At 32.4% G+C, this 12309-nt stretch overlaps 1 protein-coding gene across 7 annotated transcripts in view; it reads left to right on the top strand.

Moving 5' to 3' along the window:
- The window catches only part of TBC1D5 (TBC1 domain family member 5), a 468533-nt gene that overhangs the window by 98559 nt on the left and 357665 nt on the right, over positions 1-12309 (top strand). For 5 of the 7 annotated variants that reach the window (XM_025043592.1, XM_015585816.2, XM_015585812.2 and 2 more), the window contains one exon: positions 11416-11621. The exons of 1 other annotated variant lie outside the window; for it this stretch is intronic. The gene's annotated coding sequence lies outside the window, so the exon portion shown is untranslated. Of the gene's footprint in view, positions 1-3158; positions 3178-11415; positions 11622-12309 lie in introns of those variants that run through there. One more of the 7 variants, XM_025043593.1, reaches the window with a different exon arrangement.

Genomic DNA, 12309 nt, shown 5'->3' with positions numbered 1-12309 from the left:
GCCAATATATTCTAGCTTTTTTTTTTTTTTATCGAGTTCCAAGTAAAAGTATAGGTCATGTTGGAGGGAGGCTACAAGGCACTGAATAAAAATATTCCATTTTTATTCATTACCATATATGATATTTTTTTATAGTGTACACTGGATTTTATTGAGAAAATATTTAAATTGTAATTTGTGTTAATGGGTTTAATTACCTCAATCTATTGATATTCTTAAATTTCTTGCAAATAATGAAGATTTTAAAAAAATTATTACTTTAATAAATAATTACCTGACTTTTTAGATCTCTTCTCTGGGATATTATCTGTATATTACTTCCCCAAAAATATTCTGGAAAATGCCTAATTTAAATCTAATAGCTATAGCAGCTTTTACATGGTTAATCATTCTCTTCAGTAAAATCGAATTAACTGTTAAAGGAGAATTTCATTAAGCTATTTCTTCTTATTTTTTCCCTCTTTCTTATTATGTTTCCCAGAAAGCCAGAGTTGGGACTACTTGTCTTATCTGAAGCTTTGGGTGTGTATTGACATCCTTCTTTGAGGGCCCTGATATGATTTACTAGTTTGGGGTCATTTTTTCTTGTTATTTTTGTTCAGTATAGAAACAATCTATTTTTCAAAGTGTATGTTTTGATTTTAATGAAAAGATTTTTAAAATATGTGAACTGAACCCGTATAAAGGTTTGCTATCATAAAGTGCCATATTTGACTTCTCTGTTCTGAAGGACAGTCTTTCATATTTAATTACATTAAATTAAACATTTCTTATGCTAATTATTTTTATTTTATTTGCTTATCCCAAAAATTATTATATAAAAATTCCATATAAATTAATAATTACTAATCATAATTTTCCTTATTAAAATAATGTATCAGTCCTTTATTTTGTTTTAGCATTAATTATAATATTAACATGTTCATATATCATAGCTATAGAGAGTTGAGCAAAATAATAGAATAAAATTACTTGATGAAAATTGGACCCACTGGGGTGGGGCAGGGAAGAAGGCAGTAGGGTAGTGATAGAATAAAAGAACTATTTTTCTTTCATTCTTGTCTATCACAGTTTAGAAGAGGGAGACTAGCAAGATAAATGTGCCTAGAACTACAGAGCAGGCTCGTGTGATTTATCATATTTTTCAGAGTATAATATAGTAGTCGACAATAATTTGGTGAATGATCTTTATCCTTGCGTGAAAAAGTCTATTCAGTATCATGAAAACATCTATTATTACACAGAGCATAAATATAATTTCTGTATTGCGTTATTGGATGTTAGCAAAGCCCTTTTTTTCCTTAACTCACAGAAACCTCACAAGATTTGTCTGCTGTAATTGAGCATATTAATATACGTATTAATATTTACTGTTATACTTCCCCCAAATGAAGCACACGTTCCTGATCTTTAATCACGGAAGTTGATAAAATGAACCCCATATATGATGAACTTTGTTTTTCTGCATGAACAAATTTTTTTATATGATCAAATTTTCTTCTTATTAAATGACTATTCTTTTTCCTTTCTAAAACATTTGGTCTTGTTTTCTATGCCCAAACAAATTCTTCTAAACATAATTTAACTATTGTGGTACTTTTCAGTTCTAAACTAAGAAGTGCTGTAGAGCAGAAGTCTAGTTGCTAAAAATGCCAGGTAAATTGGATAATTTTAGTACATGTTATTCAGTGCATTACTTATAATTAAATTTAAAAAATCAAGTTAATGAGTCACTCATTCATTGAAAGATACCCTAATATTGTATGTAATTGTATGAAACTGGGAAGGCCAGTTTGTCAGGAAGTGCAGCTCTGCTGTTTCGCAGAGAGTTTTTACTCTAATGAGAGGCTTTTGTTTAAGAAGAAAGATTATCCTGAAAGAGAACTGTACCAATCTAAAGATGAATGTTTTGGACACGTAGAAGCCTGAGACTAAGTTGAACTTAAAATGTCATGGCTTTTAGCAAATTAATAGAATAATGCTATGTTAAGTGGTTTCTAGGCATCAAATCTTGGTTAAATAACACTAAAAATAGACTAAGCTACCAAGGGTCAAATATAGTAATCATAGTCAAAAGAAAATGCAACATAGTGCTTTATGAATTTAGTTATTTTTTAAACTTTTTGTACTTGAGAATTAAAATGATTTACCAATCGATTTCTTAAAAATAGTTGATATATGTATACATGGTCAAATCTTATAACCACGGGAAAGATCTGTTTTCTAGTCAACAATATCCCTTTGTTGTAAGAGGTAGAAATGGCTTAATCTGAAACTTACTGTGCCATTTTAAACATGTTCTAACTGATGAACTATGTTAGGTGTTAAAACAAGTCTAGCCTTCTGGCAAGAGTGACAACTTCTTCATATGGAAAATCTGGAATTGCCTTCAGGAAGTATTTTAATAAGCTCTTTGGAACTCTTTTCATTTGATTATGTCAACTTTGGGAGTGAGATGGAGATAGGCCATAGGTCTGAATTTTCTAGGAGTTTTGCTATCACTTATTCTTACTCTGGTAATTTTATATTTGGAGATTTCTTCTGGGATTTATTTATATTCCTTGCATTATTTGTATGAATGAGGATCAGGATGTGTTTTGGCTTTGTCTGACCAACCTGCACAATGGTTTTAGGGATATTTGAAAAGGAACACCATTCGAAAATTCTGATTCTCAGCTGTATATATCTGCCTAACTAGATTAACATCCTTAGGAATTTACTAAACTTATTTTTCTTCCATTTTTATGTCCTGGTACCACCATTTTTCTCATGTTTTTCTGTCTCTCGGTCTTCCATTTCCCTAGGTACTCTGTTAGTCTGGTTATTAATACTCTATACCTCCACTGGAATCACCTTCCTAAAATACTAAGGACCCAATAATCGATTCAGCCATTTTTCTGTGCTGCTAATTATTAACGACATTATTCAGTTTAGATTTTATTTCTTTTTAAGAAGCAGCTAATAGGCAATGCGATTAATAAAGGAATAGTAGTTCGATAATTAAGTAAGTGATGGGGAAGTCATGAGCTATACAAAGCAGAAAAAATAGATCTTAAATAATTGAGTCCTTTGTAGACCTAACTTATTATCTGTTCTCTCTTTGGTTTTAATTAGTTTTGTCCTCTTCTGTTTTCAGAGAATGAAAGCTTCCTCAGAATTCTAGAATAACTTGGGACAGTGAGTACTTTTCTTAGTCTTTGCTCTAGTGCAGTATGGTTTGAGTTTTTCTTTTTGTAGAATTTGAGCAACATAAATTAGTATTTATTAGATAAAAGGTGACAGACAGGTAATGCTACAAAAAGGCAATAGATTAAAAAAAAGAACATAGAAACAAATGGAATAACATAAAGAGGAGTAGTTAATGAGATGTTGAATAATAAGTCTGGAACTGAGAATTTAGAATACAAAATAAAATTATGGACAATGCTTAAAGTTTCAGTCTGTTTTAGCTGAAATAGTTACTTTAAAAAATCTTATTTTTATGCTAGTTACAGGAACATACCTAGAAGAAGGTGATATTTTAATTACAAATATGTTTGTGTCCTTATTGTACTGTGAAGGATGTCGACTTTGAAAAGTCTCATGCCTTATGTCTGCCAGAGGAAATGGACAAAGACTAATACGATCTTAGGGAATTTTTCATTTCTTGGAGTCAGGTTGGATCTGCAACTTGCTTAGGGAGACCACATGTGGTTCCTGGAATTTTCTAACTTTTCACTGGCGTTTAGACTGGTCTTGAGGATTGAAGTGAACCTCAAGTGCCCAAAGCAACTCTCAGAATCGACCCAATTTTTTTTGGTTCATTTAAACAGTGTGATTGAAACTAATCTGTTTCTTATTCTTAAGCTAATTTGAACTTGGTATCCAGAGCTTGATCCTAAATGGAACCAGGATATAGAGAAGAGAGGTTATCTTGTTGGCATCAAGAGAAATATTAGAAGATATAATCTTCAAGTCATAAAAAGTGCTCTTTTTGCATTATATATACATTGGTTTCTGTTTTGCTTGGTGCTTAGGGTAGTGTGGCATCTAACTTGGTGCCAACTATGGATAGTGAAAAATGAGCATGGCTATTTGGGAGAAAATAGTGTTGTATGCTATTACAAGATGAAGAGTCATTTTGGAAATGAAGATATGTTTTATTGTCAGGACAACCTGGAATAATTTCATTTACCATAAAAGCCAGAGGAATAGATTTATATTATGTCTGTACTTTTGGGATCATTGGCTATATAAAGGTTTATAAAGTTAAGGGGTTTCATGAAAAAGTGAGTAATGGTAAGGTAAGTTACACTTATAGTTGCCTTTAAGTTGATGTAGCATGGTTTAGTGGTTAAGACCGTATGGACTCTGAGTTCAGATTGCTTGAGTTCAAATCCCAGCTTTACCATTCATTAGTTTGAGCAAGTTAGTGTCCGTCCTTAAGCTCCTCTTAGCTGTTTTGTTGTTGTTGTGGGTGGAGGTGCGGACACATTAAATGAGATATTCCATATAAGTATCAATATCATAGTATGGTATTGATGTTATTGCTGCTAGCCTTCTTTTTCAAGCAAATTTTATTATTTTTAACCTTCTGTTTCCTTTCATAGTCCTGATGTAAGTCATGGGGTAAAAATCAAAATAAACAAACCTGAGTGGGTATTTTCTTTGATTCGAAGGAGATACTGGGTAATAAACTTTAAGCTTTCACTGCCACATTTAGCTTCACTGATAAACTTTGAAAGAATAATATCCATCTTGAAATTTCAAAATTAAAAATGTCAATTAATCTTGGGTGAAAGTTTAGAGTTTTGGAATTTTTTAGAATCTCTAAGCTACTAGAACCTTATGATAGCAGCCTTGACTCACTGTCCCAGTATGTCAGGTTAATTGGACAGTGAATGTAATGTATGCATCCATAGTGACAATTGTGGCTCATGTAAAAGGGAAGATGAACATACTTTAATTTTTCAGTGATCAGAAGTGTCTGGAAATATAGTAGACATTTTCTGTCCTGAATGCAGGGTCACTGAGCAGGGTTATATGTAAACTCTTAATCCATTTTTTGAGATAACTGTTACTTGTGTTAGGCCCTCTTACATATTTATAAGATTCTTTACTAGTCCACAATATATTTTATTTAACTAATGGTTAATTTTTGCAACAAAATTTTCTTTGTGAACCATTCATCTCCCTTAAACATTCGTATGTCTTTTGACATATTTATATCTCTAAATGACTTAGTTTTAATCATAAAAAATTAAAATCTGTATTAAAGAAAATCAAATTTGATGGAGACAGCTTATATATAGTTGAAACTGCTTTTGTTTAATTATCCTTTTCTATTGAAAAGAAACCTTGATAGTAGGTATTCAAAGAAATATATGAAATTTAATATTAAGTTGGGTATGATTTAATTGGACTAAATGAAGTCATATATATGTATACATATATTCAACAAATAATTTAAAAATTATGTACCTGAAGAATGGAAAGTGGTTGTTGCTGGTAGATATCTTTTAAAAAGCTTGGAAGGTCATCTGTTTCACTGCTGTATCAGAATTTTTGGAGAAGGATCTGCTTGGGAATCTCCATTTTACAAAGCTTCTCAAGTGATTTTCATGCACACTAAAGTTCTGGAACCACTGCTGAATTCTTTGAAAGCTCAGGATATTGGCTTCTAGTGGTTCTTATGATGGAAGCTGCTTTTCCCTAGTTGGGGGAAGAATGGGTGAGTTGTGGTAGCTGTACCTGATGATTTGCCATGCCCTATACTGTGAAATTTCCAAAGCTTTCAGGGTCAGTCTTAGTTTCTGCTCTAAGTCTTCTCTCAACTGGTACTCCTTGGTGAAGGAACATGTCATGTTAATAGTGATGCACAACCGAGTGGAATGTAACAGAGGCTTCACGTGTTTCCTAAAACATCGGTATTGCTGGTGAAGAACGGTCAGGGAGCTTAAGTGGTCTTCTGGGGCTGGGATTGAAATTGAGGTTGATTTATTTGAAAGCCCAGACTCTTGACACTATATATGCTACCCTCCTTTTAAGTGGAAAGAACAAAGGCTATGGGTTCAGGTTGCTTTGGATTGGAAATATGCTTCTATCACTTGCTGGCTTTACTAGTGACTCCACACTTCCTTTAACCTCAGTGTCCTCATTTGAAAAATAGGCATGATAATTGTTAAATTTCTAAGGTTATTGTGAGGATTAATGACCTGAAGCACATTTTTTGGATTACTTCAGCATATTTTTATATTTCTGTCCCAGAGTGGACAATTATTGAATTGATTGATGACTATTAATCAACAAGTTAAGATAAGGCAAATATACCTTATTATAGGCTAAATGACTTTGTCAGATTATGAAATGTATGTTTTCCTGTTCTGATGATAGAAATGTGGAAGATACTAGATGTGCGATGGAATTTTCCTTTAGGAAAAGAATGTAGGATTCTAATATTTTTTTTTTTACTACTAATATCCCGATAAATTCTAAATTTTATCTAGCCCAGAGCCTTAAAGCTCCAGATTCTTCTTACAGCTCCAGATATTTATACCGAAACGCCTACAGGACATCTTCAACAGGTCGCCCCTTACTTAACATGTCCAAGCCTAAACTTGGACTTTTTTCTAATGACAACTGATCTTCCAGGGTTCCTTATATCAGTGAATGGAGTTGCTATCCATCTGCATCCCCACAAAATCTAATCTTCCACCAAACTCTGCTGATTGTTATCCCACAAATCTTTCTGCCTTCTCTCCATCTTCATTCACTGTCATAGGTTTATTCTAAGCTCCTGTCATCTCACACCTAACTCCTCCCCTGCACCTCTCTTGCCCCTTTCTGTAATTCAGCCAGATTTGGTATATTTTTAACTTATAATTTATTGCTATACCTTATTTAAAACCCTTTAGTAATTTTGCCTTATTGACTTTTTCTGCCCATTTTGTTTCATGTATGTTCCCTCTCTAGCTGTGACTGGCTTCTCTGGCTCTATTGACTTTGAAAGTGCTTATCTCATAACTGCTTTTATTTCACTTTTTATTGTTTTTGGACCAACTATTTTTATTTATTAAAATTTATTGGGGCAACAATGGTTAATAAAATTACATAGATTTCAAGTGTGCAGTTCAGTAATATATCATATGTGTATTGCACTGTATGTTCACCACCCAAAGTTATTTTCTTTCCATCAATGTACATTTGGCCCACTTTATCCTTATTTACTTACCTCCCGCCTCTTTCCTTTTGGTAATCACTAGACTGTTGTCTGTGTCTATGAATTTTTATTTGTTTGTTGCTTTCAGTTTCATGTCCCACACATAAGTGAAATCATATGGTTCTCAACTTTTTCTGTCGGACTTATTTCACTTAGCATGATAATCTCAAGATCCATCCATGTTGTCGCAAATGGCAGTAGTTCATCTTTTCTTATGGCTGAGTAATATTCACTGTATATATGTACCACATCTTCTTTATCCAGTCATCTACCAAAGGGCCCTTCGGTTGTTTCCATGTCTTGGCCACTGTGTACTGTGAATCATGCTGCAGTGAACATCAGGTTACATATATCTTTATGGATAAATGTTTTCAAATTTTGGAGATAAATACCCAGAAGAGGGATCGTTGGGTCATATGGTAATTCAATTCTTAATTTTTTGAGGAACCTCCATAGTGTTTTTCCGTAGTGGCTATACCAGTTTACATTCCTTCCAGCAGTGTATGTGGGTTCTTTTTTGCCCACAACCTCTCCAGCACTTGTCATTACTTGTTGATGATATTATGCCATTCTAACAGGTGTGAGGTGATGTCTCATTGTGGTTTTGACTAACATTTTCCTAATAGCTAGTGAAATTGAGCATCTTTTCATGTATGTTGGCCATTTGTATGTCTTCTAATGGGAGAAGTGTCTGTTTAGGTTCTCTGCCCATTTTTTAATAGAATTGTTTGTTTATTTGTTGAATTGTATGATTGTATGAGTTCTTTATATGTTTTGGATATTAGCCTTTTATCAGAGGTGGTGTTTGCAAATATTTTCTCACATTCATTTGGTTGCTTCTTTGTTTTTTCGATGGTTTCTTTTGCTGTGCAGAGCTTTTTAATTTGATATAGTCTCATTCATTTATTTTTGTTTTTATTTTCCTTGCCTTTGAGGTCAAATTCATAAAATCCTCTCTTAAGTCCATGAGTTTAGTACCTATGTTTTCTTCTATGCAATTAATTGTTGTAGGTCTTATATTTCAGTTTTTGGTCCATTTTGAGTTAATTTTGGTGTATGGTGACAGATAGCAGTCTAGTTTCATGCTTTTGCATATGGCAGTTATGATACAAAAGATACAGGAATCATAACTACGTTTAGACCTTTGCACTTGTGCCCAGATGGGAACACTTGCCATACCTTTTTGATCTCATCTTAAACAGTCTTTGTTTAAGTCTGTGCCAGTCTTTGGGCTAAATCAAGTCCCCTGTTATAAAATCTTGGCTCCCCATATTTTTTTAAATATCTATCTAATTTAATTTATTTAAAAAAATTTTTTTTAATTAAAAATTATTGGGGCAACATTAGCATTTATCTTCGTTTGCAATTATGTATTTGCATGGTTATTGGGTACTGTTTCCCCAAATAAATTGTAAGGTCTAGGAGAGCTGACACAATTTCATTGTCTACAAACAGCCCTGATAACAGATGAGAAATATTATATGACTGACTGAAGTACATAACTAGGCAATTAAAATACAGTGATTAATTCTGAAATGAGGTAAGTACAGATGGAGTCACAGTGCTGGCATTTTAGCCATTGTTATTTGGGAATAGTTTAGTTATTGTAGCACTGGCTTGATCAGCCTCTATTTTACTTTTTTCATTAAAAATAAATATAAGAGTATTTTGAATTTTGATTTTCCCAGTTCTGATTAAGAGCTTCCAGAAGCTGATTGTACATGAATGAGCTTTAAAGTAAAAAGTTCTCTTTCCTCACATCTGCACAGTATTTGAAATTTACAATTTAAAAATGATATAGTTGGTTACATCCTTTTTGATGTTTATTATATGGAATGTGTTCATTTATATTTGTCGCCTGAGGCATAAAAATTTTTAAATACTACCAAAATTTATAAAGACAAGAAATTATAGATGTTATAATAAGTTTCTCAACTCTTATAAAAAGTTAAAGAAAAATCAAGATGATTAATATAATATTGGAATTATGTTCTTAGTTGTTTTTTGGTATTTGGACCTTAATTTACTGCATGACCGTTGTTGGCAGATTGAAATGTTCTTGTGAAAACTCTTAAGACTTTAGTATTTTTTTGAAAATTGATTTAGTACTTTGTTTGCATTTTAAAATTAGTGCTTTCAATAAGATTTTGGTTTCTTTCCATCCTGAATTCTCCTTAGGAGTACACAACTTCAAAAATAAAGAGGCACAATCAGCAGAAAAAAAGAGGTGGTCTGAGCATTTATGCGTTAAATATGCATGTTAATTAGGAAAAAAAATTAGAAAAATATGAAAACAGATGTTACATAAATTATTGCAGTCCCAGGGCAGCAGTAACTTATACACTGACAATAAATTTTATATGTGCATGTGTATGTCTATTTCTAGATTTCTCAGTATTTATGCAATTCCTTGGGGAATAACTAGAAAAAGAACTGGTATATCCTTTCAGTGAGTCTATGGTAAACATTTCTTCTGCACATGGATTGCTGAGAAAGTCTAGTTGTTTCATACAGTCTCTCTGTACAGGTAGTCTTCAAGTTTCCTAATTCTGCCTGTAGTTTTTTCCCTCCCTTCTTAGTTTCTCTGATGGTATGTCAGTGAGATCTTTTATTGGATATATCCTGTCAAAATAAGAAGTAAATTACAATCCTAGCAATGTAAGAAATATAAAATTGACCTAGATATAAAGTGTGTATTTAGAAACAAAACAAATTACAACTACTCAGGACACTGATTGTAGTGTCACTTTTTCTTTTGGTTACTGTCATACTTTCTGAAGGAATAGCCATCATTCGCTGAGTAGTATTGACATATTATTATGACGATATATATTATCTTATATAAACATACATTCATCATATGCACATGTGCTGGAATAGTTGCAAGATATTTGAATGTCTTTCACTCTTAAAGAGTCATCCACAGAATAAAAATGGTCTGTATTTTTACAAGGAAAAGATGAGAAATAGAGACATGCTTTATTTTAGTGGTTTAGCAATTTTTAGTTCAATCATCCAGAAAAGCCATGTGACTGTATTGCTGTCTAAGGAGTTGCTGACAATATTTAGATATTTTTCATATGTATATTATGTAATTTAGAAACATGTTGTTTGTAACTTTTTCAGGTAAGATTCAAAGTTAAAATAAGGAAATGCTATATCAGAATGTGATCAAGCATTTTCTTAAACAAATGAAACATGAATTGTATTCAGTACAAGGGCACAAAAAAGTTTCTGGAAATCTGTCTAGACATCAATGCCACATTCATTCCTATTCTTTAGAAATCATACCTTATTATTTGGTTTTAATAGCATATGATGCTAAAATGTGTTTTCAGTAATTAATTTCTTTTGAATCTCCATAGGTTTCAGTTATATATTATCTTTTTCAGTTCTATGTTATCAATTTATGTTTTACATTATATTACCTAATTACTGTTGTCCTTTTGTATATATGCTGAGCCATCAATAAGTATGGGGAGTAAACTAATACAGAATGAAATCTAGAGGAGAATGATAATAATATGTTTAGTAATTTATTATTATTAAGATATTCTTAACTTGGGTAGCTGTTTAAGAAATTCAGTTGTCATTCTTACAGATTAAATGTAGAGATATATCTATGTCAGAAATGATTTGTGAAAGTATATTATTAAAGGTGATAAGAAAGTTTTCTCTTTCTCTAGGCAAAAAGGCTATGGAAATTAATTTTTAATTCACAAATAATATTTACTTGCCACACTGATACATCTGTTTTCTAATTTAACGTTTTATTATTGCTTTGGAATCCATTTTCAATGGAATTTTTTTCACATTTGTTTTCAGATTTCCATTTTTTTTTATTTCATGTGCTTTTAATACTTGATATTTTGCTACATATTAGAATAATATGTTTGTTACTTGAACATTTTTATGTCATTTTTAATGAAATGAAGTTCTAACAGTTGATTTGTTTTATTTTGAGATATTTTGGATTTTTTTTGTTCTTTTTGGTATGAAAATGCTTTTTATTGTAGGTATTATAAAATGATTCTCTTCCAGGAGTTAAAATAGATAATGGAAAGGGTGATGAATGAGTAGGCTAATATTTGTCTCCTAAGAACCTAAAATATTATGACATAAATTTTTTCTGCCTGCCTTTTGCATCGTCTGCTTTGGTTTAAGGTTCCTTCTGGCATAGGAATATTTGAAACTATTTTATTTATTTATTTTTCTAGGTCTTTGCTGTTCTTCCTGCAGCTCAGTTGAAGGAGAACTCAGCTGACTTTTATTTCTTGATTCCCCTTTACTTCCTATTTGCCAACCGAGGCTTGTATTGGGAGAACTCTGTTGTACTGAGCCTGAAGTTATCTTTGACTCGTAACAAGAGCATGCATTTTCAAGTGTCAGTTAGATTTGTGGATCAATAAAGTTCTCCTGAAAGGTAAGTATATATTTATTCAAAATGTACATTTAAAAATTGAATACTATCAATACCTGCATGGACTGGGTGATGTATAACAACAAAAATTTATTTTTCACAGTTCTGGAGGCTAGGAAATCCAAGATCAAGGTGTTAGCAGATTCTCTGTCTGGTGAGGACCTACTTCCTGGTTCATAAACACGTCCATCTTTTCACTGTGTCCTCACATAGTAGAAGGAGTAAGAGAACTCTTTGAGATCTCTTATAAGGGCATTAATGTCATTCATGAGGGCTCTACCTCCCAGAGGCGTCACTGCTAAAACTACCTTATTGGGAATTAAAATTTCAACATATGAGTTTGGGGCTGGGGGGAGCATAACATTCATTTCATAACAATACCCTTACTATAGTAATGTGTTCCATAGATTTATATATAAAAAATATTTGTGCGTGTGTGTGTGTGTGTGTGTGTGTGTGTGTGTGTGTACACTTCAACTGGATTTAGATTGCAGGCTCCTTCAGGGATTAATGTTGTCCCCTAACACAGTTACTCAGAGTTCCCAGATCAGTTGCTTTTCACCTGCTATATCTATTCACCAGCTTTCAGTCTTTTCCTTTTCCTCATTATTTTCTTTCTCTTTTATTGGAAACATAGTGGGGGCTTTAAAAATGTTTCCCACCAGAAGACTTTTAGCACTTCTCTTAGGGA

The sequence above is a fragment of the Pteropus alecto genome, unplaced genomic scaffold, assembly GCF_000325575.1.
Source record: "Pteropus alecto unplaced genomic scaffold, ASM32557v1 scaffold92, whole genome shotgun sequence".
In the NCBI taxonomy this organism is placed as follows: domain Eukaryota; kingdom Metazoa; phylum Chordata; class Mammalia; order Chiroptera; family Pteropodidae; genus Pteropus; species Pteropus alecto.
Note: the sequence above shows the minus strand (reverse complement) of the source record. Positions and strands in the feature narration are given on the sequence as shown.